Source organism: Melospiza georgiana, chromosome 24 (genome assembly GCF_028018845.1).
Source record: "Melospiza georgiana isolate bMelGeo1 chromosome 24, bMelGeo1.pri, whole genome shotgun sequence".
Taxonomy (NCBI): domain Eukaryota; kingdom Metazoa; phylum Chordata; class Aves; order Passeriformes; family Passerellidae; genus Melospiza; species Melospiza georgiana.
The window spans coordinates 1,386,771-1,414,541 of NC_080453.1; positions in this window are offsets into that span (position 1 = coordinate 1,386,771).

A 27,771-nucleotide genomic window follows, 5' to 3' on the forward strand; every position below is an offset into this window, starting at 1 on the left:
GAGGCGAAGAAGCGGCTTCTTCCCCAAAGGACGATGGTGCCGCTCACAGTGCTCTCCTTAGCGCGGCTTCTGCCGAAAGACGCCCGGCAGCGGCTCTTAGCTCCGGAGAGCATCGTACTATCGTCTTTAGCGCGTCTTCTCGTCTACATCTTAGCAAAAAGCTTTTCCACTATGTCTGGCAGGGAAAAACTGTGCCAGCACAGAAAACATCTGCCATCGTGTTCTAGACGTTGCACGGAGGTCTGCCAAGTGTTTGGCATGAAGAAAAGAAAAGTTGTCCAAAACAGCTTCCAATCGAATGTTCATGTGATTGGCAAAGTCAGGAGAGTGCAAAAGTACTGTTTCCTATCAGTTGGCAAGCTGCGCACACAATCCCAGTGTTGTACAGCTTCCTTCTTCACCTTTCCGAAGCTGCCGCTCTCGCCGGCTCCCGGAGGCGAAGAAGCGGCTTCTTCCCGCAAAGACGATGGTGCCGCTCACAGTGCTCTCCGGAGTGCTGCTTCTGCCGAAAGACTCCCGGCAGCGGCTCTTAGCTCCGGAGAGCATCGTACTATCGTCTTTAGCGCGTCTTCTCGTCTACATCTTAGCAAAAAGCTTTTCCACTATGTCTGGCAGGGAAAACCTGTGCCAGCACAGAAAACATCTGCCATCGTGTTCTAGACGTTGCACGGAGGTCTGCCAAGTGTTTGGCATGAAGAAAAGAAAAGTTGTCCAAAACAGCTTCCAATCGAATGTTCATGTGATTGGCAAAGTCAGGAGAGTGCAAAAGTACTGTTTCCTATCAGTTGGCAAGCTGCGCACACAATCCCAGTGTTGTACAGCTTCCTTCTTCACCTTTCCGAAGCTGCCGCTCTCGCCGGCTCCCGGAGCCGAAGAAGCGGCTTCTTCCCGCAAAGACGATGGTGCCGCTCACAGTGCTCTCCGGAGTGCTGCTTCTGCCGAAAGACTCCCGGCAGCGGCTCTTAGCTCCGGAGAGCATCGCACTATCGTCTTTAGCGCGTCTTCTCGTCTACATCTTAGCAAAAAGCTTTTCCACTATGTCTGGCAGGGAAAAACTGTGCCAGCACAGAAAATATCTGCCATCGTGTTCTAGACGTTGCACGAGGTCTGCCAAGTGTTTGGCATGAAGAAAAGAAAAGTTGTCCAAAACAGCTTCCAATCGAATGTTCATGTGATTGGCAAAGTCAGAAGAGTGCAAAAGTACTGTTTTCTATCAGTTGGCAAGCTGCGCACACAATCCCAGTGTTGTACAGCTTGCTTCTTCACCTTTCCGAAGCTGCCGCTCTCGCCGGCTCCCGGAGGCGAAGAAGCGGCTTCTTCGCGCAAAGACGATGGTGCCGCTCACAGTGCTCTCCGGAGTGCTGCTTCTGCCGAAAGACGCCCGGCAGCGGCTCTTAGCTCCGGAGAGCATCGTACTATCGTCTTTAGCGCGTCTTCTCATCTACATCTTAGCAAAAAGCTTTTCCACTATGTCTGGCAGGGAAAAACTGTGCCAGCACAGAAAACATCTGCCATCGTGTTCTAGACGTTGCACGGAGGTTTGCCAAGTGTTTGGCATGAAGAAAAGAAAAGTTGTCCAAAACAGCTTCCAATCGAATGTTCATGTGATTGGCAAAGTCAGGAGAGTGCAAAAGTACTGTTTCCTATCAGTTGGCAAGCTGCGCACACAATCCCAGTGTTGTACAGCTTCCTTCTTCACCTTTCCGAAGCTGCCGCTCTCGCCGGCTCCCGGAGGCGAAGAAGCGGCTTCTTCGCGCGAAGACGATGGTGCCGCTCACATTGCTCTCCGAAGTGCTGCTTCTGCCGAAAGACGCCCGGCAGCGGCTCTTAGCTCCGGAGAGCATCGTACTATCGTCTTTAGCGCGTCTTCTCGTCTACATCTTAGCAAAAAGCTTTTCCACTATGTCTGGCAGGGAAAACCTGTGCCAGCACAGAAAACATCTGCCATCGTGTTCTAGACGTTGCACGGAGGTCTGCCAAGTGTTTGGCATGAAGAAAAGAAAAGTTGTCCAAAACAGCTTCCAATCGAATGTTCATGTGTTTGGCAAAGTCAGGAGAGTGCAAAAGTACTGTTTCCTATCAGTTGGCAAGCTGCGCACACAATCCCAGTGTTGTACAGCTTCCTTCTTCACCTTTCCGAAGCTGCCGCTCTCGCCGGCTCCCGGAGGCGAAGAAGCGGCTTCTTCCCGCAAGGACGATGGTGCCGCTCACAGTGCTCTCCTTAGCGCTGCTTCTGCCGAAAGACGCCCGGCAGCGGCTCTTAGCTCCGGAGAGCATCGTACTATCGTCTTTAGCGCGTCTTCTCGTCTACATCTTAGCAAAAAGCTTTTCCACTATGTCTGGCAGGGAAAACCTGTGCCAGCACAGAAAACATCTGCCATCGTGTTCTAGACGTTGCACGGAGGTCTGCCAAGTGTTTGGCATGAAGAAAAGAAAAGTTGTCCAAAACAGCTTCCAATCGAATGTTCATGTGATTGGCAAAGTCAGGAGAGTGCAAAAGTACTGTTTTCTATCAGTTGGCAAGCTGCGCACACAATCCCAGTGTTGTACAGCTTCCTTCTTCACCTTTCCGAAGCTGCCGCTCTCGCCGGCTCCCGGAGGCGAAGAAGCGGCTTCTTCCCGCAAGGACGATGGTGCCGCTCACAGTGCTCTCCTTAGCGCGGCTTCTGCCGAAAGACGCCCGGCAGCGGCTCTTAGCTCCGGAGAGCATCGTACTATCGTCTTTAGCGCGTCTTCTCGTCTACATCTTAGCAAAAAGCTTTTCCACTATGTCTGGCAGGGAAAAACTGTGCCAGCACAGAAAACATCTGCCATCGTGTTCTAGACGTTGCACGGAGGTCTGCCAAGTGTTTGGAAGGGAGAAAAGAAAAGTTGTCCAAAACAGCTTCCAATCGAATGTTCATGTGATTGGCAAAGTCAGGAGAGTGCAAAAGTACTGTTTCCTATCAGTTGGCAGGCTGCGCACACAATCCCAGTGTTGTACAGCTTCCTTCTTCACCTTTCCGAAGCTGCCGCTCTCGCCCGCTCCCGGAGGCGAAGAAGCGGCTTCTTCGCGCAAAGACGATGGTGCCGCTCACAGTGCTCTCCGAAGTGCTGCTTCTGCCGAAAGACGCCCGGCAGCGGCTCTTAGCTCCGGAGAGCATCGTACTATCGTCTTTAGCGCGTCTTCTCGTCTACATCTTAGCAAAAAGCTTTTCCACTATGTCTGGCAGGGAAAAACTGTGCCAGCACAGAAAACATCTGCCATCGTGTTCTAGACGTTGCACGGACGTCTGCCAAGTGTTTGGCATGAAGAAAAGAAAAGTTGTCCAAAACAGCTTCCAATCGAATGTTCATGTGATTGGCAAAGTCAGGAGAGTGCAAAAGTACTGTTTCCTATCAGTTGGCAAGCTGCGCACACAATCCCAGTGTTGTACAGCTTCCTTCTTCACCTTTCCGAAGCTGCCGCTCTCGCCGGCTCCCGGAGGCGAAGAAGCGGCTTCTTCGCGCGAAGACGATGGTGCCGCTCACAGTGCTCTCCGGAGTGCTGCTTCTGCCGAAAGACGCCCGGCAGCGGCTCTTAGCTCCGGAGAGCATCGTACTATCGTCTTTAGCGCGTCTTCTCGTCTACATCTTAGCAAAAAGCTTTTCCACTATGTCTGGCAGGGAAAAACTGTGCCAGCACAGAAAACATCTGCCATCGTGTTCTAGACGTTGCACGGAGGTTTGCCAAGTGTTTGGCATGAAGAAAAGAAAAGTTGTCCAAAACAGCTTCCAATCGAATGTTCATGTGATTGGCAAAGTCAGGAGAGTGCAAAAGTACTGTTTCCTATCAGTTGGCAAGCTGCGCACACAATCCCAGTGTTGTACAGCTTCCTTCTTCACCTTTCCGAAGCTGCCGCTCTCGCCGGCTCCCGGAGCCGAAGAAGCGGCTTCTTCGCGCAAAGACGATGGTGCCGCTCACAGTGCTCTCCGAAGTGCTGCTTCTGCCGAAAGACGCCCGGCAGCGGCTCTTAGCTCCGGAGAGCATCGTACTATCGTCTTTAGCGCGTCTTCTCGTCTACATCTTAGCAAAAAGCTTTTCCACTATGTCTGGCAGGGAAAAACTGTGCCAGCACAGAAAACATCTGCCATCGTGTTCTAGACGTTGCACGGAGGTCTGCCAAGTGTTTGGAATAGAGAAAAGAAAAGTTGTCCAAAACAGCTTCCAATCGAATGTTCATGTGATTGGCAAAGTCAGGAGAGTGCAAAAGTACTGTTTCCTATCAGTTGGCAAGCTGCGCACACAATCCCAGTGTTGTACAGCTTGCTTCTTCACCTTTCCGAAGCTGCCGCTTTCGCCGGCTCCCGGAGGCGAAGAAGCGGCTTCTTCGCGCAAAGACGATGGTGCCGCTCACAGTGCTCTCCTTAGCGCTGCTTCTGCCGAAAGACGCCCGGCAGCGGCTCTTAGCTCCGGAGAGCATCGTACTATCGTCTTTAGCGCGTCTTCTCGTCTACATCTTAGCAAAAAGCTTTTCCACTATGTCTAGCAGGGAAAACCTGTGCCAGCACAGAAAACATCTGCCATCATGTTCTAGACGTTGCACGGAGGTCTGCCAAGTGTTTGGAAGGGAGAAAAGAAAAGTTGTCCAAAACAGCTTCCAATCGAATGTTCATGTGATTGGCAAAGTCAGGAGAGTGCAAAAGTACTGTTTTCTATCAGTTGGCAAGCTGCGCACACAATCCCAGTGTTGTACAGCTTCCTTCTTCACCTTTCCGAAGCTGCCGCTCTCGCCGGCTCCCGGAGGCGAAGAAGCGGCTTCTTCGCGCAAAGACGATGGTGCCGCTCACAGTGCTCTCCTTAGCGCTGCTTCTGCCGAAAGACGCCCGGCAGCGGCTCTTAGCTCCGGAGAGCATCGTACTATCGTCTTTAGCGCGTCTTCTCGTCTACATCTTAGCAAAAAGCTTTTCCACTATGTCTGGCAGGGAAAACCTGTGCCAGCACAGAAAACATCTGCCATCGTGTTCTAGACGTTGCACGGAGGTCTGCCAAGTGTTTGGCATGAAGAAAAGAAAAGTTGTCCAAAACAGCTTCCAATCGAATGTTCATGTGATTGGCAAAGTCAGGAGAGTGCAAAAGTACTGTTTTCTATCAGTTGGCAAGCTGCGCACACAATCCCAGTGTTGTACAGCTTCCTTCTTCACCTTTCCGAAGCTGCCGCTCTCGCCGGCTCCCGGAGGCGAAGAAGCGGCTTCTTCCCGCAAAGACGATGGTGCCGCTCACAGTGCTCTCCGGAGTGCTGCTTCTGCCGAAAGATGCCCGGCAGCGGCTCTTAGCTCCGGAGAGCATCGTACTATCGTCTTTAGCGCGTCTTCTCGTCTACATCTTAGCAAAAAGCTTTTCCACTATGTCTGGCAGGGAAAAACTGTGCCAGCACAGAAAACATCTGCCATCGTGTTCTAGACGTTGCACGGAGGTCTGCCAAGTGTTTGGCATGAAGAAAAGAAAAGTTGTCCAAAACAGCTTCCAATCGAATGTTCATGTGATTGGCAAAGTCAGGAGAGTGCAAAAGTACTGTTTCCTATCAGTTGGCAAGCTGCGCACACAATCCCAGTGTTGTACAGCTTCCTTCTTCACCTTTCCGAAGCTGCCGCTCTCGCCGGCTCCCGGAGGCGAAGAAGCGGCTTCTTCGCGCGAAGACGATGGTGCCGCTCACAGTGCTCTCCGGAGTGCTGCTTCTGCCGAAAGACGCCCGGCAGCGGCTCTTAGCTCCGGAGAGCATCGTACTATCGTCTTTAGCGCGTCTTCTCGTCTACATCTTAGCAAAAAGCTTTTCCACTATGTCTGGCAGGGAAAAACTGTGCCAGCACAGAAAACATCTGCCATCGTGTTCTAGACGTTGCACGGAGGTTTGCCAAGTGTTTGGCATGAAGAAAAGAAAAGTTGTCCAAAACAGCTTCCAATCGAATGTTCATGTGATTGGCAAAGTCAGGAGAGTGCAAAAGTACTGTTTCCTATCAGTTGGCAAGCTGCGCACACAATCCCAGTGTTGTACAGCTTCCTTCTTCACCTTTCCGAAGCTGCCGCTCTCGCCGGCTCCCGGAGCCGAAGAAGCGGCTTCTTCGCGCAAAGACGATGGTGCCGCTCACAGTGCTCTCCGAAGTGCTGCTTCTGCCGAAAGACGCCCGGCAGCGGCTCTTAGCTCCGGAGAGCATCGTACTATCGTCTTTAGCGCGTCTTCTCGTCTACATCTTAGCAAAAAGCTTTTCCACTATGTCTGGCAGGGAAAAACTGTGCCAGCACAGAAAACATCTGCCATCGTGTTCTAGACGTTGCACGGAGGTCTGCCAAGTGTTTGGAAGAGAGAAAAGAAAAGTTGTCCAAAACAGCTTCCAATCGAATGTTCATGTGATTGGCAAAGTCAGGAGAGTGCAAAAGTACTGTTTCCTATCAGTTGGCAAGCTGCGCACACAATCCCAGTGTTGTACAGCTTGCTTCTTCACCTTTCCGAAGCTGCCGCTTTCGCCGGCTCCCGGAGGCGAAGAAGCGGCTTCTTCGCGCAAAGACGATGGTGCCGCTCACAGTGCTCTCCTTAGCGCTGCTTCTGCCGAAAGACGCCCGGCAGCGGCTCTTAGCTCCGGAGAGCATCGTACTATCGTCTTTAGCGCGTCTTCTCGTCTACATCTTAGCAAAAAGCTTTTCCACTATGTCTAGCAGGGAAAACCTGTGCCAGCACAGAAAACATCTGCCATCATGTTCTAGACGTTGCACGGAGGTCTGCCAAGTATTTGGAAGGGAGAAAAGAAAAGTTGTCCAAAACAGCTTCCAATCGAATGTTCATGTGATTGGCAAAGTCAGGAGAGTGCAAAAGTACTGTTTTCTATCAGTTGGCAAGCTGCGCACACAATCCCAGTGTTGTACAGCTTCCTTCTTCACCTTTCCGAAGCTGCCGCTCTCGCCGGCTCCCGGAGGCGAAGAAGCGGCTTCTTCGCGCAAAGACGATGGTGCCGCTCACAGTGCTCTCCTTAGCGCTGCTTCTGCCGAAAGACGCCCGGCAGCGGCTCTTAGCTCCGGAGAGCATCGTACTATCGTCTTTAGCGCGTCTTCTCGTCTACATCTTAGCAAAAAGCTTTTCCACTATGTCTGGCAGGGAAAACCTGTGCCAGCACAGAAAACATCTGCCATCGTGTTCTAGACGTTGCACGGAGGTCTGCCAAGTGTTTGGCATGAAGAAAAGAAAAGTTGTCCAAAACAGCTTCCAATCGAATGTTCATGTGATTGGCAAAGTCAGGAGAGTGCAAAAGTACTGTTTCCTATCAGTTGGCAAGCTGCGCACACAATCCCAGTGTTGTACAGCTTCCTTCTTCACCTTTCCGAAGCTGCCGCTCTCGCCAGCTCCCGGAGGCGAAGAAGCGGCTTCTTCCCCGCAAAGACGATGGTGCCGCTCACAGTGCTCTCCGGAGTGCTGCTTCTGCCGAAAGATGCCCGGCAGCGGCTCTTAGCTCCGGAGAGCATCGTACTATCGTCTTTAGCGCGTCTTCTCGTCTACATCTTAGCAAAAAGCTTTTCCACTATGTCTGGCAGGGAAAAACTGTGCCAGCACAGAAAACATCTGCCATCGTGTTCTAGACGTTGCACGGAGGTCTGCCAAGTGTTTGGCATGAAGAAAAGAAAAGTTGTCCAAAACAGCTTCCAATCGAATGTTCATGTGATTGGCAAAGTCAGGAGAGTGCAAAAGTACTGTTTCCTATCAGTTGGCAAGCTGCGCACACAATCCCAGTGTTGTACAGCTTCCTTCTTCACCTTTCCGAAGCTGCCGCTCTCGCCGGCTCCCGGAGGCGAAGAAGCGGCTTCTTCGCGCGAAGACGATGGTGCCGCTCACAGTGCTCTCCGGAGTGCTGCTTCTGCCGAAAGACGCCCGGCAGCGGCTCTTAGCTCCGGAGAGCATCGTACTATCGTCTTTAGCGCGTCTTCTCGTCTACATCTTAGCAAAAAGCTTTTCCACTATGTCTGGCAGGGAAAACCTGTGCCAGCACAGAAAACATCTGCCATCGTGTTCTAGACGTTGCACGGAGGTTTGCCAAGTGTTTGGCATGAAGAAAAGAAAAGTTGTCCAAAACAGCTTCCAATCGAATGTTCATGTGATTGGCAAAGTCAGGAGAGTGCAAAAGTACTGTTTCCTATCAGTTGGCAAGCTGCGCACACAATCCCAGTGTTGTACAGCTTCCTTCTTCACCTTTCCGAAGCTGCCGCTCTCGCCGGCTCCCGGAGCCGAAGAAGCGGCTTCTTCGCGCAAGACGATGGTGCCGCTCACAGTGCTCTCCGAAGTGCTGCTTCTGCCGAAAGACGCCCGGCAGCGGCTCTTAGCTCCGGAGAGCATCGTACTATCGTCTTTAGCGCGTCTTCTCGTCTACATCTTAGCAAAAAGCTTTTCCACTATGTCTGGCAGGGAAAAACTGTGCCAGCACAGAAAACATCTGCCATCGTGTTCTAGACGTTGCACGGAGGTCTGCCAAGTGTTTGGAATAGAGAAAAGAAAAGTTGTCCAAAACAGCTTCCAATCGAATGTTCATGTGATTGGCAAAGTCAGGAGAGTGCAAAAGTACTGTTTCCTATCAGTTGGCAAGCTGCGCACACAATCCCAGTGTTGTACAGCTTGCTTCTTCACCTTTCCGAAGCTGCCGCTTTCGCCGGCTCCCGGAGGCGAAGAAGCGGCTTCTTCGCGCAAAGACGATGGTGCCGCTCACAGTGCTCTCCTTAGCGCTGCTTCTGCCGAAAGACGCCCGGCAGCGGCTCTTAGCTCCGGAGAGCATCGTACTATCGTCTTTAGCGCGTCTTCTCGTCTACATCTTAGCAAAAAGCTTTTCCACTATGTCTAGCAGGGAAAACCTGTGCCAGCACAGAAAACATCTGCCATCATGTTCTAGACGTTGCACGGAGGTCTGCCAAGTGTTTGGAAGGGAGAAAAGAAAAGTTGTCCAAAACAGCTTCCAATCGAATGTTCATGTGATTGGCAAAGTCAGGAGAGTGCAAAAGTACTGTTTTCTATCAGTTGGCAAGCTGCGCACACAATCCCAGTGTTGTACAGCTTCCTTCTTCACCTTTCCGAAGCTGCCGCTCTCGCCGGCTCCCGGAGGCGAAGAAGCGGCTTCTTCGCGCAAAGACGATGGTGCCGCTCACAGTGCTCTCCTTAGCGCTGCTTCTGCCGAAAGACGCCCGGCAGCGGCTCTTAGCTCCGGAGAGCATCGTACTATCGTCTTTAGCGCGTCTTCTCGTCTACATCTTAGCAAAAAGCTTTTCCACTATGTCTGGCAGGGAAAACCTGTGCCAGCACAGAAAACATCTGCCATCGTGTTCTAGACGTTGCACGGAGGTCTGCCAAGTGTTTGGCATGAAGAAAAGAAAAGTTGTCCAAAACAGCTTCCAATCGAATGTTCATGTGATTGGCAAAGTCAGGAGAGTGCAAAAGTACTGTTTCCTATCAGTTGGCAAGCTGCGCACACAATCCCAGTGTTGTACAGCTTCCTTCTTCACCTTTCCGAAGCTGCCGCTCTCGCCGGCTCCCGGAGGCGAAGAAGCGGCTTCTTCCCGCAAAGACGATGGTGCCGCTCACAGTGCTCTCCGGAGTGCTGCTTCTGCCGAAAGATGCCCGGCAGCGGCTCTTAGCTCCGGAGAGCATCGTACTATCGTCTTTAGCGCGTCTTCTCGTCTACATCTTAGCAAAAAGCTTTTCCACTATGTCTGGCAGGGAAAAACTGTGCCAGCACAGAAAACATCTGCCATCGTGTTCTAGACGTTGCACGGAGGTCTGCCAAGTGTTTGGCATGAAGAAAAGAAAAGTTGTCCAAAACAGCTTCCAATCGAATGTTCATGTGATTGGCAAAGTCAGGAGAGTGCAAAAGTACTGTTTCCTATCAGTTGGCAGGCTGCGCACACAATCCCAGTGTTGTACAGCTTCCTTCTTCACCTTTCCGAAGCTGCCGCTCTCGCCGGCTCCCGGAGGCGAAGAAGCGGCTTCTTCGCGCAAAGACGATGGTGCCGCTCACAGTGCTCTCCTTAGCGCTGCTTCTGCCGAAAGACGCCCGGCAGCGGCTCTTAGCTCCGGAGAGCATCGTACTATCGTCTTTAGCGCGTCTTCTCGTCTACATCTTAGCAAAAAGCTTTTCCACTATGTCTGGCAGGGAAAACCTGTGCCAGCACAGAAAACATCTGCCATCGTGTTCTAGACGTTGCACGGAGGTCTGCCAAGTGTTTGGCATGAAGAAAAGAAAAGTTGTCCAAAACAGCTTCCAATCGAATGTTCATGTGATTGGCAAAGTCAGGAGAGTGCAAAAGTACTGTTTCCTATCAGTTGGCAAGCTGCGCACACAATCCCAGTGTTGTACAGCTTGCTTCTTCACCTTTCCGAAGCTGCCGCTCTCGCCGGCTCCCGGAGGCGAAGAAGCGGCTTCTTCGCGCAAAGACGATGGTGCCGCTCACAGTGCTCTCCGGAGTGCTGCTTCTGCCGAAAGACTCCCGGCAGCGGCTCTTAGCTCCGGAGAGCATCGTACTATCGTCTTTAGCGCGTCTTCTCGTCTACATCTTAGCAAAAAGCTTTTCCACTATGTCTGGCAGGGAAAACCTGTGCCAGCACAGAAAACATCTGCCATCGTGTTCTAGACGTTGCACGGAGGTCTGCCAAGTGTTTGGCATGAAGAAAAGAAAAGTTGTCCAAAACAGCTTCCAATCGAATGTTCATGTGATTGGCAAAGTCAGGAGAGTGCAAAAGTACTGTTTTCCTATCAGTTGGCAAGCTGCGCACACAATCCCAGTGTTGTACAGCTTCCTTCTTCACCTTTCCGAAGCTGCCGCTCTCGCCGGCTCCGGAGCCGAAGAAGCGGCTTCTTCCCGCAAAGACGATGGTGCCGCTCACAGTGCTCTCCGGAGTGCTGCTTCTGCCGAAAGACTCCCGGCAGCGGCTCTTAGCTCCGGAGAGCATCGCACTATCGTCTTTAGCGCGTCTTCTCGTCTACATCTTAGCAAAAAGCTTTTCCACTATGTCTGGCAGGGAAAAACTGTGCCAGCACAGAAAATATCTGCCATCGTGTTCTAGACGTTGCACGAGGTCTGCCAAGTGTTTGGCATGAAGAAAAGAAAAGTTGTCCAAAACAGCTTCCAATCGAATGTTCATGTGATTGGCAAAGTCAGAAGAGTGCAAAAGTACTGTTTTCTATCAGTTGGCAAGCTGCGCACACAATCCCAGTGTTGTACAGCTTGCTTCTTCACCTTTCCGAAGCTGCCGCTCTCGCCGGCTCCCGGAGGCGAAGAAGCGGCTTCTTCGCGCAAAGACGATGGTGCCGCTCACAGTGCTCTCCGGAGTGCTGCTTCTGCCGAAAGACGCCCGGCAGCGGCTCTTAGCTCCGGAGAGCATCGTACTATCGTCTTTAGCGCGTCTTCTCATCTACATCTTAGCAAAAAGCTTTTCCACTATGTCTGGCAGGGAAAAACTGTGCCAGCACAGAAAACATCTGCCATCGTGTTCTAGACGTTGCACGGAGGTTTGCCAAGTGTTTGGCATGAAGAAAAGAAAAGTTGTCCAAAACAGCTTCCAATCGAATGTTCATGTGATTGGCAAAGTCAGGAGAGTGCAAAAGTACTGTTTTCTATCAGTTGGCAAGCTGCGCACACAATCCCAGTGTTGTACAGCTTCCTTCTTCGCCTTTCCGAAGCTGCCGCTCTCGCCGGCTCCCGGAGGCGAAGAAGCGGCTTCTTCGCGCGAAGACGATGGTGCCGCTCACAGTTGCTCTCCGAAGTGCTGCTTCTGCCGAAAGACGCCCGGCAGCGGCTCTTAGCTCCGGAGAGCATCGTACTATCGTCTTTAGCGCGTCTTCTCGTCTACATCTTAGCAAAAAGCTTTTCCACTATGTCTGGCAGGGAAAACCTGTGCCAGCACAGAAAACATCTGCCATCGTGTTCTAGACGTTGCACGGAGGTCTGCCAAGTGTTTGGCATGAAGAAAAGAAAAGTTGTCCAAAAACAGCTTCCAATCGAATGTTCATGTGTTTGGCAAAGTCAGGAGAGTGCAAAAGTACTGTTTCCTATCAGTTGGCAAGCTGCGCACACAATCCCAGTGTTGTACAGCTTCCTTCTTCACCTTTCCGAAGCTGCCGCTCTCGCCGGCTCCCGGAGGCGAAGAAGCGGCTTCTTCCCGCAAGGACGATGGTGCCGCTCACAGTGCTCTCCTTAGCGCGGCTTCTGCCGAAAGACGCCCGGCAGCGGCTCTTAGCTCCGGAGAGCATCGTACTATCGTCTTTAGCGCGTCTTCTCGTCTACATCTTAGCAAAAAGCTTTTCCACTATGTCTGGCAGGGAAAACCTGTGCCAGCACAGAAAACATCTGCCATCGTGTTCTAGACGTTGCACGGAGGTCTGCCAAGTGTTTGGAAGGGAGAAAAGAAAAGTTGTCCAAAACAGCTTCCAATCGAATGTTCATGTGATTGGCAAAGTCAGGAGAGTGCAAAAGTACTGTTTCCTATCAGTTGGCAGGCTGCGCACACAATCCCAGTGTTGTACAGCTTCCTTCTTCACCTTTCCGAAGCTGCCGCTCTCGCCCGCTCCCGGAGGGCGAAGAAGCGGCTTCTTCGCGCAAAGACGATGGTGCCGCTCACAGTGCTCTCCGAAGTGCTGCTTCTGCCGAAAGACGCCCGGCAGCGGCTCTTAGCTCCGGAGAGCATCGTACTATCGTCTTTAGCGCGTCTTCTCGTCTACATCTTAGCAAAAAGCTTTTCCACTATGTCTGGCAGGGAAAACCTGTGCCAGCACAGAAAACATCTGCCATCGTGTTCTAGACGTTGCACGGAGGTCTGCCAAGTGTTTGGCATGAAGAAAAGAAAAGTTGTCCAAAACAGCTTCCAATCGAATGTTCATGTGATTGGCAAAGTCAGGAGAGTGCAAAAGTACTGTTTCCTATCAGTTGGCAAGCTGCGCACACAATCCCAGTGTTGTACAGCTTCCTTCTTCACCTTTCCGAAGCTGCCGCTCTCGCCGGCTCCCGGAGGCGAAGAAGCGGCTTCTTCGCGCGAAGACGATGGTGCCGCTCACAGTGCTCTCCGGAGTGCTGCTTCTGCCGAAAGACGCCCGGCAGCGGCTCTTAGCTCCGGAGAGCATCGTACTATCGTCTTTAGCGCGTCTTCTCGTCTACATCTTAGCAAAAAGCTTTTCCACTATGTCTGGCAGGGAAAAAACTGTGCCAGCACAGAAAACATCTGCCATCGTGTTCTAGACGTTGCACGGAGGTTTGCCAAGTGTTTGGCATGAAGAAAAGAAAAGTTGTCCCAAAACAGCTTCCAATCGAATGTTCATGTGATTGGCAAAGTCAGGAGAGTGCAAAAGTACTGTTTCCTATCAGTTGGCAAGCTGCGCACACAATCCCAGTGTTGTACAGCTTCCTTCTTCACCTTTCCGAAGCTGCCGCTCTCGCCGGCTCCCGGAGGCGAAGAAGCGGCTTCTTCGCGCAAAGACGATGGTGCCGCTCACAGTGCTCTCCGAAGTGCTGCTTCTGCCGAAAGACGCCCGGCAGCGGCTCTTAGCTCCGGAGAGCATCGTACTATCGTCTTTAGCGCGTCTTCTCGTCTACATCTTAGCAAAAAGCTTTTCCACTATGTCTGGCAGGGAAAAACTGTGCCAGCACAGAAAACATCTGCCATCGTGTTCTAGACGTTGCACGGAGGTCTGCCAAGTGTTTGGAAGAGAGAAAAGAAAAGTTGTCCAAAACAGCTTCCAATCGAATGTTCATGTGATTGGCAAAGTCAGGAGAGTGCAAAAGTACTGTTTCCTATCAGTTGGCAAGCTGCGCACACAATCCCAGTGTTGTACAGCTTGCTTCTTCACCTTTCCGAAGCTGCCGTTTTCGCCGGCTCCCGGAGGCGAAGAAGCGGCTTCTTCGCGCAAAGACGATGGTGCCGCTCACAGTGCTCTCCTTAGCGCTGCTTCTGCCGAAAGACGCCCGGCAGCGGCTCTTAGCTCCGGAGAGCATCGTACTATCGTCTTTAGCGCGTCTTCTCGTCTACATCTTAGCAAAAAGCTTTTCCACTATGTCTAGCAGGGAAAACCTGTGCCAGCACAGAAAACATCTGCCATCATGTTCTAGACGTTGCACGGAGGTCTGCCAAGTGTTTGGAAGGGAGAAAAGAAAAGTTGTCCAAAACAGCTTCCAATCGAATGTTCATGTGATTGGCAAAGTCAGGAGAGTGCAAAAGTACTGTTTTCTATCAGTTGGCAAGCTGCGCACACAATCCCAGTGTTGTACAGCTTCCTTCTTCACCTTTCCGAAGCTGCCGCTCTCGCCGGCTCCCGGAGCCGAAGAAGCGGCTTCTTCGCGCAAAGACGATGGTGCCGCTCACAGTGCTCTCCTTAGCGCTGCTTCTGCCGAAAGACGCCCGGCAGCGGCTCTTAGCTCCGGAGAGCATCGTACTATCGTCTTTAGCGCGTCTTCTCGTCTACATCTTAGCAAAAAGCTTTTCCACTATGTCTGGCAGGGAAAACCTGTGCCAGCACAGAAAACATCTGCCATCGTGTTCTAGACGTTGCACGGAGGTCTGCCAAGTGTTTGGCATGAAGAAAAGAAAAGTTGTCCAAAACAGCTTCCAATCGAATGTTCATGTGATTGGCAAAGTCAGGAGAGTGCAAAAGTACTGTTTCCTATCAGTTGGCAAGCTGCGCACACAATCCCAGTGTTGTACAGCTTCCTTCTTCACCTTTCCGAAGCTGCCGCTCTCGCCGGCTCCCGGAGGCGAAGAAGCGGCTTCTTCCCGCAAGGACGATGGTGCCGCTCACAGTGCTCTCCTTAGCGCGGCTTCTGCCGAAAGACGCCCGGCAGCGGCTCTTAGCTCCGGAGAGCATCGTACTATCGTCTTTAGCGCGTCTTCTCGTCTACATCTTAGCAAAAAGCTTTTCCACTATGTCTGGCAGGGAAAACCTGTGCCAGCACAGAAAACATCTGCCATCGTGTTCTAGACGTTGCACGGAGGTCTGCCAAGTGTTTGGCATGAAGAAAAGAAAAGTTGTCCAAAACAGCTTCCAATCGAATGTTCATGTGATTGGCAAAGTCAGGAGAGTGCAAAAGTACTGTTTCCTATCAGTTGGCAAGCTGCGCACACAATCCCAGTGTTGTACAGCTTCCTTCTTCACCTTTCCGAAGCTGCCGCTCTCGCCGGCTCCCGGAGGCGAAGAAGCGGCTTCTTCGCGCAAAGACGATGGTGCCGCTCACAGTGCTCTCCGGAGTGCTGCTTCTGCCGAAAGACTCCCGGCAGCGGCTCTTAGCTCCGGAGAGCATCGTACTATCGTCTTTAGCGCGTCTTCTCGTCTACATCTTAGCAAAAAGCTTTTCCACTATGTCTGGCAGGGAAAACCTGTGCCAGCACAGAAAACATCTGCCATCGTGTTCTAGACGTTGCACGGAGGTCTGCCAAGTGTTTGGCATGAAGAAAAGAAAAGTTGTCCAAAACAGCTTCCAATCGAATGTTCATGTGATTGGCAAAGTCAGGAGAGTGCAAAAGTACTGTTTCCTATCAGTTGGCAAGCTGCGCACACAATCCCAGTGTTGTACAGCTTCCTTCTTCACCTTTCCGAAGCTGCCGCTCTCGCCGGCTCCCGGAGCCGAAGAAGCGGCTTCTTCCCGCAAAGACGATGGTGCCGCTCACAGTGCTCTCCGGAGTGCTGCTTCTGCCGAAAGACTCCCGGCAGCGGCTCTTAGCTCCGGAGAGCATCGCACTATCGTCTTTAGCGCGTCTTCTCGTCTACATCTTAGCAAAAAGCTTTTCCACTATGTCTGGCAGGGAAAAACTGTGCCAGCACAGAAAATATCTGCCATCGTGTTCTAGACGTTGCACGAGGTCTGCCAAGTGTTTGGCATGAAGAAAAGAAAAGTTGTCCAAAACAGCTTCCAATCGAATGTTCATGTGATTGGCAAAGTCAGAAGAGTGCAAAAGTACTGTTTTCTATCAGTTGGCAAGCTGCGCACACAATCCCAGTGTTGTACAGCTTCCTTCTTCACCTTTCCGAAGCTGCCGCTCTCGCCCGCTCCCGGAGGCGAAGAAGCGGCTTCTTCGCGCAAAGACGATGGTGCCGCTCACAGTGCTCTCCGGAGTGCTGCTTCTGCCGAAAGACGCCCGGCAGCGGCTCTTAGCTCCGGAGAGCATCGTACTATCGTCTTTAGCGCGTCTTCTCATCTACATCTTAGCAAAAAGCTTTTCCACTATGTCTGGCAGGGAAAAACTGTGCCAGCACAGAAAACATCTGCCATCGTGTTCTAGACGTTGCACGGAGGTTTGCCAAGTGTTTGGCATGAAGAAAAGAAAAGTTGTCCAAAACAGCTTCCAATCGAATGTTCATGTGATTGGCAAAGTCAGGAGAGTGCAAAAGTACTGTTTTCTATCAGTTGGCAAGCTGCGCACACAATCCCAGTGTTGTACAGCTTCCTTCTTCGCCTTTCCGAAGCTGCCGCTCTCGCCGGCTCCCGGAGGCGAAGAAGCGGCTTCTTCGCGCGAAGACGATGGTGCCGCTCACATTGCTCTCCGAAGTGCTGCTTCTGCCGAAAGACGCCCGGCAGCGGCTCTTAGCTCCGGAGAGCATCGTACTATCGTCTTTAGCGCGTCTTCTCGTCTACATCTTAGCAAAAAGCTTTTCCACTATGTCTGGCAGGGAAAACCTGTGCCAGCACAGAAAACATCTGCCATCGTGTTCTAGACGTTGCACGGAGGTCTGCCAAGTGTTTGGCATGAAGAAAAGAAAAGTTGTCCAAAACAGCTTCCAATCGAATGTTCATGTGTTTGGCAAAGTCAGGAGAGTGCAAAAGTACTGTTTCCTATCAGTTGGCAAGCTGCGCACACAATCCCAGTGTTGTACAGCTTCCTTCTTCACCTTTCCGAAGCTGCCGCTCTCGCCGGCTCCCGGAGGCGAAGAAGCGGCTTCTTCCCGCAAGGACGATGGTGCCGCTCACAGTGCTCTCCTTAGCGCGGCTTCTGCCGAAAGACGCCCGGCAGCGGCTCTTAGCTCCGGAGAGCATCGTACTATCGTCTTTAGCGCGTCTTCTCGTCTACATCTTAGCAAAAAGCTTTTCCACTATGTCTGGCAGGGAAAAACTGTGCCAGCACAGAAAACATCTGCCATCGTGTTCTAGACGTTGCACGGAGGTCTGCCAAGTGTTTGGAAGGGAGAAAAGAAAAGTTGTCCAAAACAGCTTCCAATCGAATGTTCATGTGATTGGCAAAGTCAGGAGAGTGCAAAAGTACTGTTTCCTATCAGTTGGCAGGCTGCGCACACAATCCCAGTGTTGTACAGCTTCCTTCTTCACCTTTCCGAAGCTGCCGCTCTCGCCCGCTCCCGGAGGCGAAGAAGCGGCTTCTTCGCGCAAAGACGATGGTGCCGCTCACAGTGCTCTCCGAAGTGCTGCTTCTGCCGAAAGACGCCCGGCAGCGGCTCTTAGCTCCGGAGAGCATCGTACTATCGTCTTTAGCGCGTCTTCTCGTCTACATCTTAGCAAAAAGCTTTTCCACTATGTCTGGCAGGGAAAAACTGTGCCAGCACAGAAAACATCTGCCATCGTGTTCTAGACGTTGCACGGAGGTCTGCCAAGTGTTTGGCATGAAGAAAAGAAAAGTTGTCCAAAACAGCTTCCAATCGAATGTTCATGTGATTGGCAAAGTCAGGAGAGTGCAAAAGTACTGTTTCCTATCAGTTGGCAAGCTGCGCACACAATCCCAGTGTTGTACAGCTTCCTTCTTCACCTTTCCGATGCTGCCGCTCTCGCCGGCTCCCGGAGCCGAAGAAGCGGCTTCTTCGCGCGAAGACGATGGTGCCGCTCACAGTGCTCTCCGGAGTGCTGCTTCTGCCGAAAGACGCCCGGCAGCGGCTCTTAGCTCCGGAGAGCATCGTACTATCGTCTTTAGCGCGTCTTCTCGTCTACATCTTAGCAAAAAGCTTTTCCACTATGTCTGGCAGGGAAAAACTGTGCCAGCACAGAAAACATCTGCCATCGTGTTCTAGACGTTGCACGGAGGTTTGCCAAGTGTTTGGCATGAAGAAAAGAAAAGTTGTCCAAAACAGCTTCCAATCGAATGTTCATGTGATTGGCAAAGTCAGGAGAGTGCAAAAGTACTGTTTCCTATCAGTTGGCAAGCTGCGCACACAATCCCAGTGTTGTACAGCTTCCTTCTTCACCTTTCCGAAGCTGCCGCTCTCGCCGGCTCCCGGAGGCGAAGAAGCGGCTTCTTCGCGCAAAGACGATGGTGCCGCTCACAGTGCTCTCCGAAGTGCTGCTTCTGCCGAAAGACGCCCGGCAGCGGCTCTTAGCTCCGGAGAGCATCGTACTATCGTCTTTAGCGCGTCTTCTCGTCTACATCTTAGCAAAAAGCTTTTCCACTATGTCTGGCAGGGAAAAACTGTGCCAGCACAGAAAACATCTGCCATCGTGTTCTAGACGTTGCACGGAGGTCTGCCAAGTGTTTGGAAGAGAGAAAAGAAAAGTTGTCCAAAACAGCTTCCAATCGAATGTTCATGTGATTGGCAAAGTCAGGAGAGTGCAAAAGTACTGTTTCCTATCAGTTGGCAAGCTGCGCACACAATCCCAGTGTTGTACAGCTTGCTTCTTCACCTTTCCGAAGCTGCCGCTTTCGCCGGCTCCCGGAGGCGAAGAAGCGGCTTCTTCGCGCAAAGACGATGGTGCCGCTCACAGTGCTCTCCTTAGCGCTGCTTCTGCCGAAAGACGCCCGGCAGCGGCTCTTAGCTCCGGAGAGCATCGTACTATCGTCTTTAGCGCGTCTTCTCGTCTACATCTTAGCAAAAAGCTTTTCCACTATGTCTAGCAGGGAAAACCTGTGCCAGCACAGAAAACATCTGCCATCATGTTCTAGACGTTGCACGGAGGTCTGCCAAGTGTTTGGAAGGGAGAAAAGAAAAGTTGTCCAAAACAGCTTCCAATCGAATGTTCATGTGATTGGCAAAGTCAGAAGAGTGCAAAAGTACTGTTTTCTATCAGTTGGCAAGCTGCGCACACAATCCCAGTGTTGTACAGCTTCCTTCTTCACCTTTCCGAAGCTGCCGCTCTCGCCGGCTCCCGGAGGCGAAGAAGCGGCTTCTTCGCGCAAAGACGATGGTGCCGCTCACAGTGCTCTCCTTAGCGCTGCTTCTGCCGAAAGACGCCCGGCAGCGGCTCTTAGCTCCGGAGAGCATCGTACTATCGTCTTTAGCGCGTCTTCTCGTCTACATCTTAGCAAAAAGCTTTTCCACTATGTCTGGCAGGGAAAACCTGTGCCAGCACAGAAAACATCTGCCATCGTGTTCTAGACGTTGCACGGAGGTCTGCCAAGTGTTTGGCATGAAGAAAAGAAAAGTTGTCCAAAACAGCTTCCAATCGAATGTTCATGTGATTGGCAAAGTCAGGAGAGTGCAAAAGTACTGTTTCCTATCAGTTGGCAAGCTGCGCACACAATCCCAGTGTTGTACAGCTTCCTTCTTCACCTTTCCGAAGCTGCCGCTCTCGCCGGCTCCCGGAGGCGAAGAAGCGGCTTCTTCCCGCAAAGACGATGGTGCCGCTCACAGTGCTCTCCGGAGTGCTGCTTCTGCCGAAAGATGCCCGGCAGCGGCTCTTAGCTCCGGAGAGCATCGTACTATCGTCTTTAGCGCGTCTTCTCGTCTACATCTTAGCAAAAAGCTTTTCCACTATGTCTGGCAGGGAAAAACTGTGCCAGCACAGAAAACATCTGCCATCGTGTTCTAGACGTTGCACGGAGGTCTGCCAAGTGTTTGGCATGAAGAAAAGAAAAGTTGTCCAAAACAGCTTCCAATCGAATGTTCATGTGATTGGCAAAGTCAGGAGAGTGCAAAAGTACTGTTTTCTATCAGTTGGCAAGCTGCGCACACAATCCCAGTGTTGTACAGCTTCCTTCTTCACCTTTCCGAAGCTGCCGCTCTCGCCGGCTCCCGGAGGCGAAGAAGCGGCTTCTTCCCGCAAGGACGATGGTGCCGCTCACAGTGCTCTCCTTAGCGCGGCTTCTGCCGAAAGACGCCCGGCAGCGGCTCTTAGCTCCGGAGAGCATCGTACTATCGTCTTTAGCGCGTCTTCTCGTCTACATCTTAGCAAAAAGCTTTTCCACTATGTCTGGCAGGGAAAACCTGTGCCAGCACAGAAAACATCTGCCATCGTGTTCTAGACGTTGCACGGAGGTCTGCCAAGTGTTTGGCATGAAGAAAAGAAAAGTTGTCCAAAACAGCTTCCAATCGAATGTTCATGTGATTGGCAAAGTCAGGAGAGTGCAAAAGTACTGTTTTCTATCAGTTGGCAAGCTGCGCACACAATCCCAGTGTTCTACAGCTTCCTTCTTCACCTTTCCGAAGCTGCCGCTCTCGCCGGCTCCCGGAGGCGAAGAAGCGGCTTCTTCACCAAAGGACGATGGTGCCGCTCACAGTGCTCTCCTTAGCGCGGCTTCTGCCGAAAGACGCCCGGCAGCGGCTCTTAGCTCCGGAGAGCATCGTACTATCGTCTTTAGCGCGTCTTCTCGTCTACATCTTAGCAAAAAGCTTTTCCACTATGTCTGGCAGGGAAAACCTGTGCCAGCACAGAAAACATCTGCCATCGTGTTCTAGACGTTGCACGGAGGTCTGCCAAGTGTTTGGCATGAAGAAAAGAAAAGTTGTCCAAAACAGCTTCCAATCGAATGTTCATGTGATTGGCAAAGTCAGGAGAGTGCAAAAGTACTGTTTCCTATCAGTTGGCAAGCTGCGCACACAATCCCAGTGTTGTACAGCTTCCTTCTTCACCTTTCCGAAGCTGCCGCTCTCGCCGGCTCCCGGAGGCGAAGAAGCGGCTTCTTCCCGCAAAGACGATGGTGCCGCTCACAGTGCTCTCCGGAGTGCTGCTTCTGCCGAAAGACTCCCGGCAGCGGCTCTTAGCTCCGGAGAGCATCGCACTATCGTCTTTAGCGCGTCTTCTCGTCTACATCTTAGCAAAAAGCTTTTCCACTATGTCTGGCAGGGAAAAACTGTGCCAGCACAGAAAATATCTGCCATCGTGTTCTAGACGTTGCACGAGGTCTGCCAAGTGTTTGGCATGAAGAAAAGAAAAGTTGTCCAAAACAGCTTCCAATCGAATGTTCATGTGATTGGCAAAGTCAGAAGAGTGCAAAAGTACTGTTTTCTATCAGTTGGCAAGCTGCGCACACAATCCCAGTGTTGTACAGCTTGCTTCTTCACCTTTCCGAAGCTGCCGCTCTCGCCGGCTCCCGGAGGCGAAGAAGCGGCTTCTTCGCGCAAAGACGATGGTGCCGCTCACAGTGCTCTCCGGAGTGCTGCTTCTGCCGAAAGACGCCCGGCAGCGGCTCTTAGCTCCGGAGAGCATCGTACTATCATCTTTAGCGCGTCTTCTCATCTACATCTTAGCAAAAAGCTTTTCCACTATGTCTGGCAGGGAAAAACTGTGCCAGCACAGAAAACATCTGCCATCGTGTTCTAGACGTTGCACGGAGGTCTGCCAAGTGTTTGGCATGAAGAAAAGAAAAGTTGTCCAAAACAGCTTCCAATCGAATGTTCATGTGATTGGCAAAGTCAGGAGAGTGCAAAAGTACTGTTTTCTATCAGTTGGCAAGCTGCGCACACAATCCCAGTGTTGTACAGCTTCCTTCTTCACCTTTCCGAAGCTGCCGCTCTCGCCGGCTCCCGGAGGCGAAGAAGCGGCTTCTTCGCGCGAAGACGATGGTGCCGCTCACATTGCTCTCCGAAGTGCTGCTTCTGCCGAAAGACGCCCGGCAGCGGCTCTTAGCTCCGGAGAGCATCGCACTATCGTCTTTAGCGCGTCTTCTCGTCTACATCTTAGCAAAAAGCTTTTCCACTATGTCTGGCAGGGAAAACCTGTGCCAGCACAGAAAACATCTGCCATCGTGTTCTAGACGTTGCACGGAGGTCTGCCAAGTGTTTGGCATGAAGAAAAGAAAAGTTGTCCAAAACAGCTTCCAATCGAATGTTCATGTGTTTGGCAAAGTCAGGAGAGTGCAAAAGTACTGTTTCCTATCAGTTGGCAAGCTGCGCACACAATCCCAGTGTTGTACAGCTTCCTTCTTCACCTTTCCGAAGCTGCCGCTCTCGCCGGCTCCCGGAGCCGAAGAAGCGGCTTCTTCCCGCAAGGACGATGGTGCCGCTCACAGTGCTCTCCTTAGCGCGGCTTCTGCCGAAAGACGCCCGGCAGCGGCTCTTAGCTCCGGAGAGCATCGTACTATCGTCTTTAGCGCGTCTTCTCGTCTACATCTTAGCAAAAAGCTTTTCCACTATGTCTGGCAGGGAAAAACTGTGCCAGCACAGAAAACATCTGCCATCGTGTTCTAGACGTTGCACGGAGGTCTGCCAAGTGTTTGGAAGGGAGAAAAGAAAAGTTGTCCAAAACAGCTTCCAATCGAATGTTCATGTGATTGGCAAAGTCAGGAGAGTGCAAAAGTACTGTTTCCTATCAGTTGGCAGGCTGCGCACACAATCCCAGTGTTGTACAGCTTCCTTCTTCACCTTTCCGAAGCTGCCGCTCTCGCCGGCTCCCGGAGGCGAAGAAGCGGCTTCTTCGCGCAAAGACGATGGTGCCGCTCACAGTGCTCTCCGAAGTGCTGCTTCTGCCGAAAGACGCCCGGCAGCGGCTCTTAGCTCCGGAGAGCATCGTACTATCGTCTTTAGCGCGTCTTCTCGTCTACATCTTAGCAAAAAGCTTTTCCACTATGTCTGGCAGGGAAAAACTGTGCCAGCACAGAAAACATCTGCCATCGTGTTCTAGACGTTGCACGGAGGTCTGCCAAGTGTTTGGCATGAAGAAAAGAAAAGTTGTCCAAAACAGCTTCCAATCGAATGTTCATGTGATTGGCAAAGTCAGGAGAGTGCAAAAGTACTGTTTCCTATCAGTTGGCAAGCTGCGCACACAATCCCAGTGTTGTACAGCTTCCTTCTTCACCTTTCCGAAGCTGCCGCTCTCGCCGGCTCCCGGAGGCGAAGAAGCGGCTTCTTCGCGCGAAGACGATGGTGCCGCTCACAGTGCTCTCCGGAGTGCTGCTTCTGCCGAAAGACGCCCGGCAGCGGCTCTTAGCTCCGGAGAGCATCGTACTATCGTCTTTAGCGCGTCTTCTCGTCTACATCTTAGCAAAAAGCTTTTCCACTATGTCTGGCAGGGAAAAACTGTGCCAGCACAGAAAACATCTGCCATCGTGTTCTAGACGTTGCACGGAGGTTTGCCAAGTGTTTGGCATGAAGAAAAGAAAAGTTGTCCAAAACAGCTTCCAATCGAATGTTCATGTGATTGGCAAAGTCAGGAGAGTGCAAAAGTACTGTTTCCTATCAGTTGGCAAGCTGCGCACACAATCCCAGTGTTGTACAGCTTCCTTCTTCACCTTTCCGAAGCTGCCGCTCTCGCCGGCTCCCGGAGCCGAAGAAGCGGCTTCTTCCCGCAAAGACGATGGTGCCGCTCACAGTGCTCTCCGGAGTGCTGCTTCTGCCGAAAGACTCCCGGCAGCGGCTCTTAGCTCCGGAGAGCATCGCACTATCGTCTTTAGCGCGTCTTCTCGTCTACATCTTAGCAAAAAGCTTTTCCACTATGTCTGGCAGGGAAAAACTGTGCCAGCACAGAAAATATCTGCCATCGTGTTCTAGACGTTGCACGAGGTCTGCCAAGTGTTTGGCATGAAGAAAAGAAAAGTTGTCCAAAACAGCTTCCAATCGAATGTTCATGTGATTGGCAAAGTCAGAAGAGTGCAAAAGTACTGTTTTCTATCAGTTGGCAAGCTGCGCACACAATCCCAGTGTTGTACAGCTTGCTTCTTCACCTTTCCGAAGCTGCCGCTCTCGCCGGCTCCCGGAGGCGAAGAAGCGGCTTCTTCGCGCGAAGACGATGGTGCCGCTCACAGTGCTCTCCGGAGTGCTGCTTCTGCCGAAAGACGCCCGGCAGCGGCTCTTACCTCCGGAGAGCATCGTACTATCGTCTTTAGCGCGTCTTCTCATCTACATCTTAGCAAAAAGCTTTTCCACTATGTCTGGCAGGGAAAAACTGTGCCAGCACAGAAAACATCTGCCATCGTGTTCTAGACGTTGCACGGAGGTTTGCCAAGTGTTTGGCATGAAGAAAAGAAAAGTTGTCCAAAACAGCTTCCAATCGAATGTTCATGTGATTGGCAAAGTCAGGAGAGTGCAAAAGTACTGTTTTCTATCAGTTGGCAAGCTGCGCACACAATCCCAGTGTTGTACAGCTTCCTTCTTCACCTTTCCGAAGCTGCCGCTCTCGCCGGCTCCCGGAGCCGAAGAAGCGGCTTCTTCCCGCAAAGACGATGGTGCCGCTCACATTGCTCTCCGAAGTGCTGCTTCTGCCGAAAGACGCCCGGCAGCGGCTCTTAGCTCTGGAGAGCATCGTACTATCGTCTTTAGCGCGTCTTCTCGTCTACATCTTAGCAAAAAGCTTTTCCACTATGTCTGGCAGGGAAAACCTGTGCCAGCACAGAAAACATCTGCCATCGTGTTCTAGACGTTGCACGGAGGTCTGCCAAGTGTTTGGCATGAAGAAAAGAAAAGTTGTCCAAAACAGCTTCCAATCGAATGTTCATGTGTTTGGCAAAGTCAGGAGAGTGCAAAAGTACTGTTTCCTATCAGTTGGCAAGCTGCGCACACAATCCCAGTGTTGTACAGCTTCCTTCTTCACCTTTCCGAAGCTGCCGCTCTCGCCGGCTCCCGGAGGCGAAGAAGCGGCTTCTTCCCGCAAGGACGATGGTGCCGCTCACAGTGCTCTCCTTAGCGCGGCTTCTGCCGAAAGACGCCCGGCAGCGGCTCTTAGCTCCGGAGAGCATCGTACTATCGTCTTTAGCGCGTCTTCTCGTCTACATCTTAGCAAAAAGCTTTTCCACTATGTCTGGCAGGGAAAAACTGTGCCAGCACAGAAAACATCTGCCATCGTGTTCTAGACGTTGCACGGAGGTCTGCCAAGTGTTTGGAAGGGAGAAAAGAAAAGTTGTCCAAAACAGCTTCCAATCGAATGTTCATGTGATTGGCAAAGTCAGGAGAGTGCAAAAGTACTGTTTCCTATCAGTTGGCAGGCTGCGCACACAATCCCAGTGTTGTACAGCTTCCTTCTTCACCTTTCCGAAGCTGCCGCTCTCGCCCGCTCCCGGAGGCGAAGAAGCGGCTTCTTCGCGCAAAGACGATGGTGCCGCTCACAGTGCTCTCCGAAGTGCTGCTTCTGCCGAAAGACGCCCGGCAGCGGCTCTTAGCTCCGGAGAGCATCGTACTATCGTCTTTAGCGCGTCTTCTCGTCTACATCTTAGCAAAAAGCTTTTCCACTATGTCTGGCAGGGAAAACCTGTGCCAGCACAGAAAACATCTGCCATCGTGTTCTAGACGTTGCACGGAGGTCTGCCAAGTGTTTGGCATGAAGAAAAGAAAAGTTGTCCAAAACAGCTTCCAATCGAATGTTCATGTGATTGGCAAAGTCAGGAGAGTGCAAAAGTACTGTTTCCTATCAGTTGGCAAGCTGCGCACACAATCCCAGTGTTGTACAGCTTCCTTCTTCACCTTTCCGAAGCTGCCGCTCTCGCCGGCTCCCGGAGGCGAAGAAGCGGCTTCTTCCCGCAAAGACGATGGTGCCGCTCACAGTGCTCTCCGGAGTGCTGCTTCTGCCGAAAGACTCCCGGCAGCGGCTCTTAGCTCCGGAGAGCATCGCACTATCGTCTTTAGCGCGTCTTCTCGTCTACATCTTAGCAAAAAGCTTTTCCACTATGTCTGGCAGGGAAAAACTGTGCCAGCACAGAAAATATCTGCCATCGTGTTCTAGACGTTGCACGAGGTCTGCCAAGTGTTTGGCATGAAGAAAAGAAAAGTTGTCCAAAACAGCTTCCAATCGAATGTTCATGTGATTGGCAAAGTCAGAAGAGTGCAAAAGTACTGTTTTCTATCAGTTGGCAAGCTGCGCACACAATCCCAGTGTTGTACAGCTTGCTTCTTCACCTTTCCGAAGCTGCCGCTCTCGCCGGCTCCCGGAGGCGAAGAAGCGGCTTCTTCGCGCAAAGACGATGGTGCCGCTCACAGTGCTCTCCGGAGTGCTGCTTCTGCCGAAAGACGCCCGGCAGCGGCTCTTAGCTCCGGAGAGCATCGTACTATCATCTTTAGCGCGTCTTCTCATCTACATCTTAGCAAAAAGCTTTTCCACTATGTCTGGCAGGGAAAAACTGTGCCAGCACAGAAAACATCTGCCATCGTGTTCTAGACGTTGCACGGAGGTTTGCCAAGTGTTTGGCATGAAGAAAAGAAAAGTTGTCCAAAACAGCTTCCAATCGAATGTTCATGTGATTGGCAAAGTCAGGAGAGTGCAAAAGTACTGTTTTCTATCAGTTGGCAAGCTGCGCACACAATCCCAGTGTTGTACAGCTTCCTTCTTCACCTTTCCGAAGCTGCCGCTCTCGCCGGCTCCCGGAGGCGAAGAAGCGGCTTCTTCGCGCGAAGACGATGGTGCCGCTCACATTGCTCTCCGAAGTGCTGCTTCTGCCGAAAGACGCCCGGCAGCGGCTCTTAGCTCCGGAGAGCATCGTACTATCGTCTTTAGCGCGTCTTCTCGTCTACATCTTAGCAAAAAGCTTTTCCACTATGTCTGGCAGGGAAAACCTGTGCCAGCACAGAAAACATCTGCCATCGTGTTCTAGACGTTGCACGGAGGTCTGCCAAGTGTTTGGCATGAAGAAAAGAAAAGTTGTCCAAAACAGCTTCCAATCGAATGTTCATGTGTTTGGCAAAGTCAGGAGAGTGCAAAAGTACTGTTTCCTATCAGTTGGCAAGCTGCGCACACAATCCCAGTGTTGTACAGCTTCCTTCTTCACCTTTCCGAAGCTGCCGCTCTCGCCGGCTCCCGGAGCCGAAGAAGCGGCTTCTTCCCGCAAGGACGATGGTGCCGCTCACAGTGCTCTCCTTAGCGCGGCTTCTGCCGAAAGACGCCCGGCAGCGGCTCTTAGCTCCGGAGAGCATCGTACTATCGTCTTTAGCGCGTCTTCTCGTCTACATCTTAGCAAAAAGCTTTTCCACTATGTCTGGCAGGGAAAAACTGTGCCAGCACAGAAAACATCTGCCATCGTGTTCTAGACGTTGCACGGAGGTCTGCCAAGTGTTTGGAAGGGAGAAAAGAAAAGTTGTCCAAAACAGCTTCCAATCGAATGTTCATGTGATTGGCAAAGTCAGGAGAGTGCAAAAGTACTGTTTCCTATCAGTTGGCAGGCTGCGCACACAATCCCAGTGTTGTACAGCTTCCTTCTTCACCTTTCCGAAGCTGCCGCTCTCGCCCGCTCCCGGAGGCGAAGAAGCGGCTTCTTCGCGCAAAGACGATGGTGCCGCTCACAGTGCTCTCCGAAGTGCTGCTTCTGCCGAAAGACGCCCGGCAGCGGCTCTTAGCTCCGGAGAGCATCGTACTATCGTCTTTAGCGCGTCTTCTCGTCTACATCTTAGCAAAAAGCTTTTCCACTATGTCTGGCAGGGAAAACCTGTGCCAGCACAGAAAACATCTGCCATCGTGTTCTAGACGTTGCACGGAGGTCTGCCAAGTGTTTGGCATGAAGAAAAGAAAAGTTGTCCAAAACAGCTTCCAATCGAATGTTCATGTGATTGGCAAAGTCAGGAGAGTGCAAAAGTACTGTTTCCTATCAGTTGGCAAGCTGCGCACACAATCCCAGTGTTGTACAGCTTCCTTCTTCACCTTTCCGAAGCTGCCGCTCTCGCCGGCTCCCGGAGGCGAAGAAGCGGCTTCTTCCCGCAAAGACGATGGTGCCGCTCACAGTGCTCTCCGGA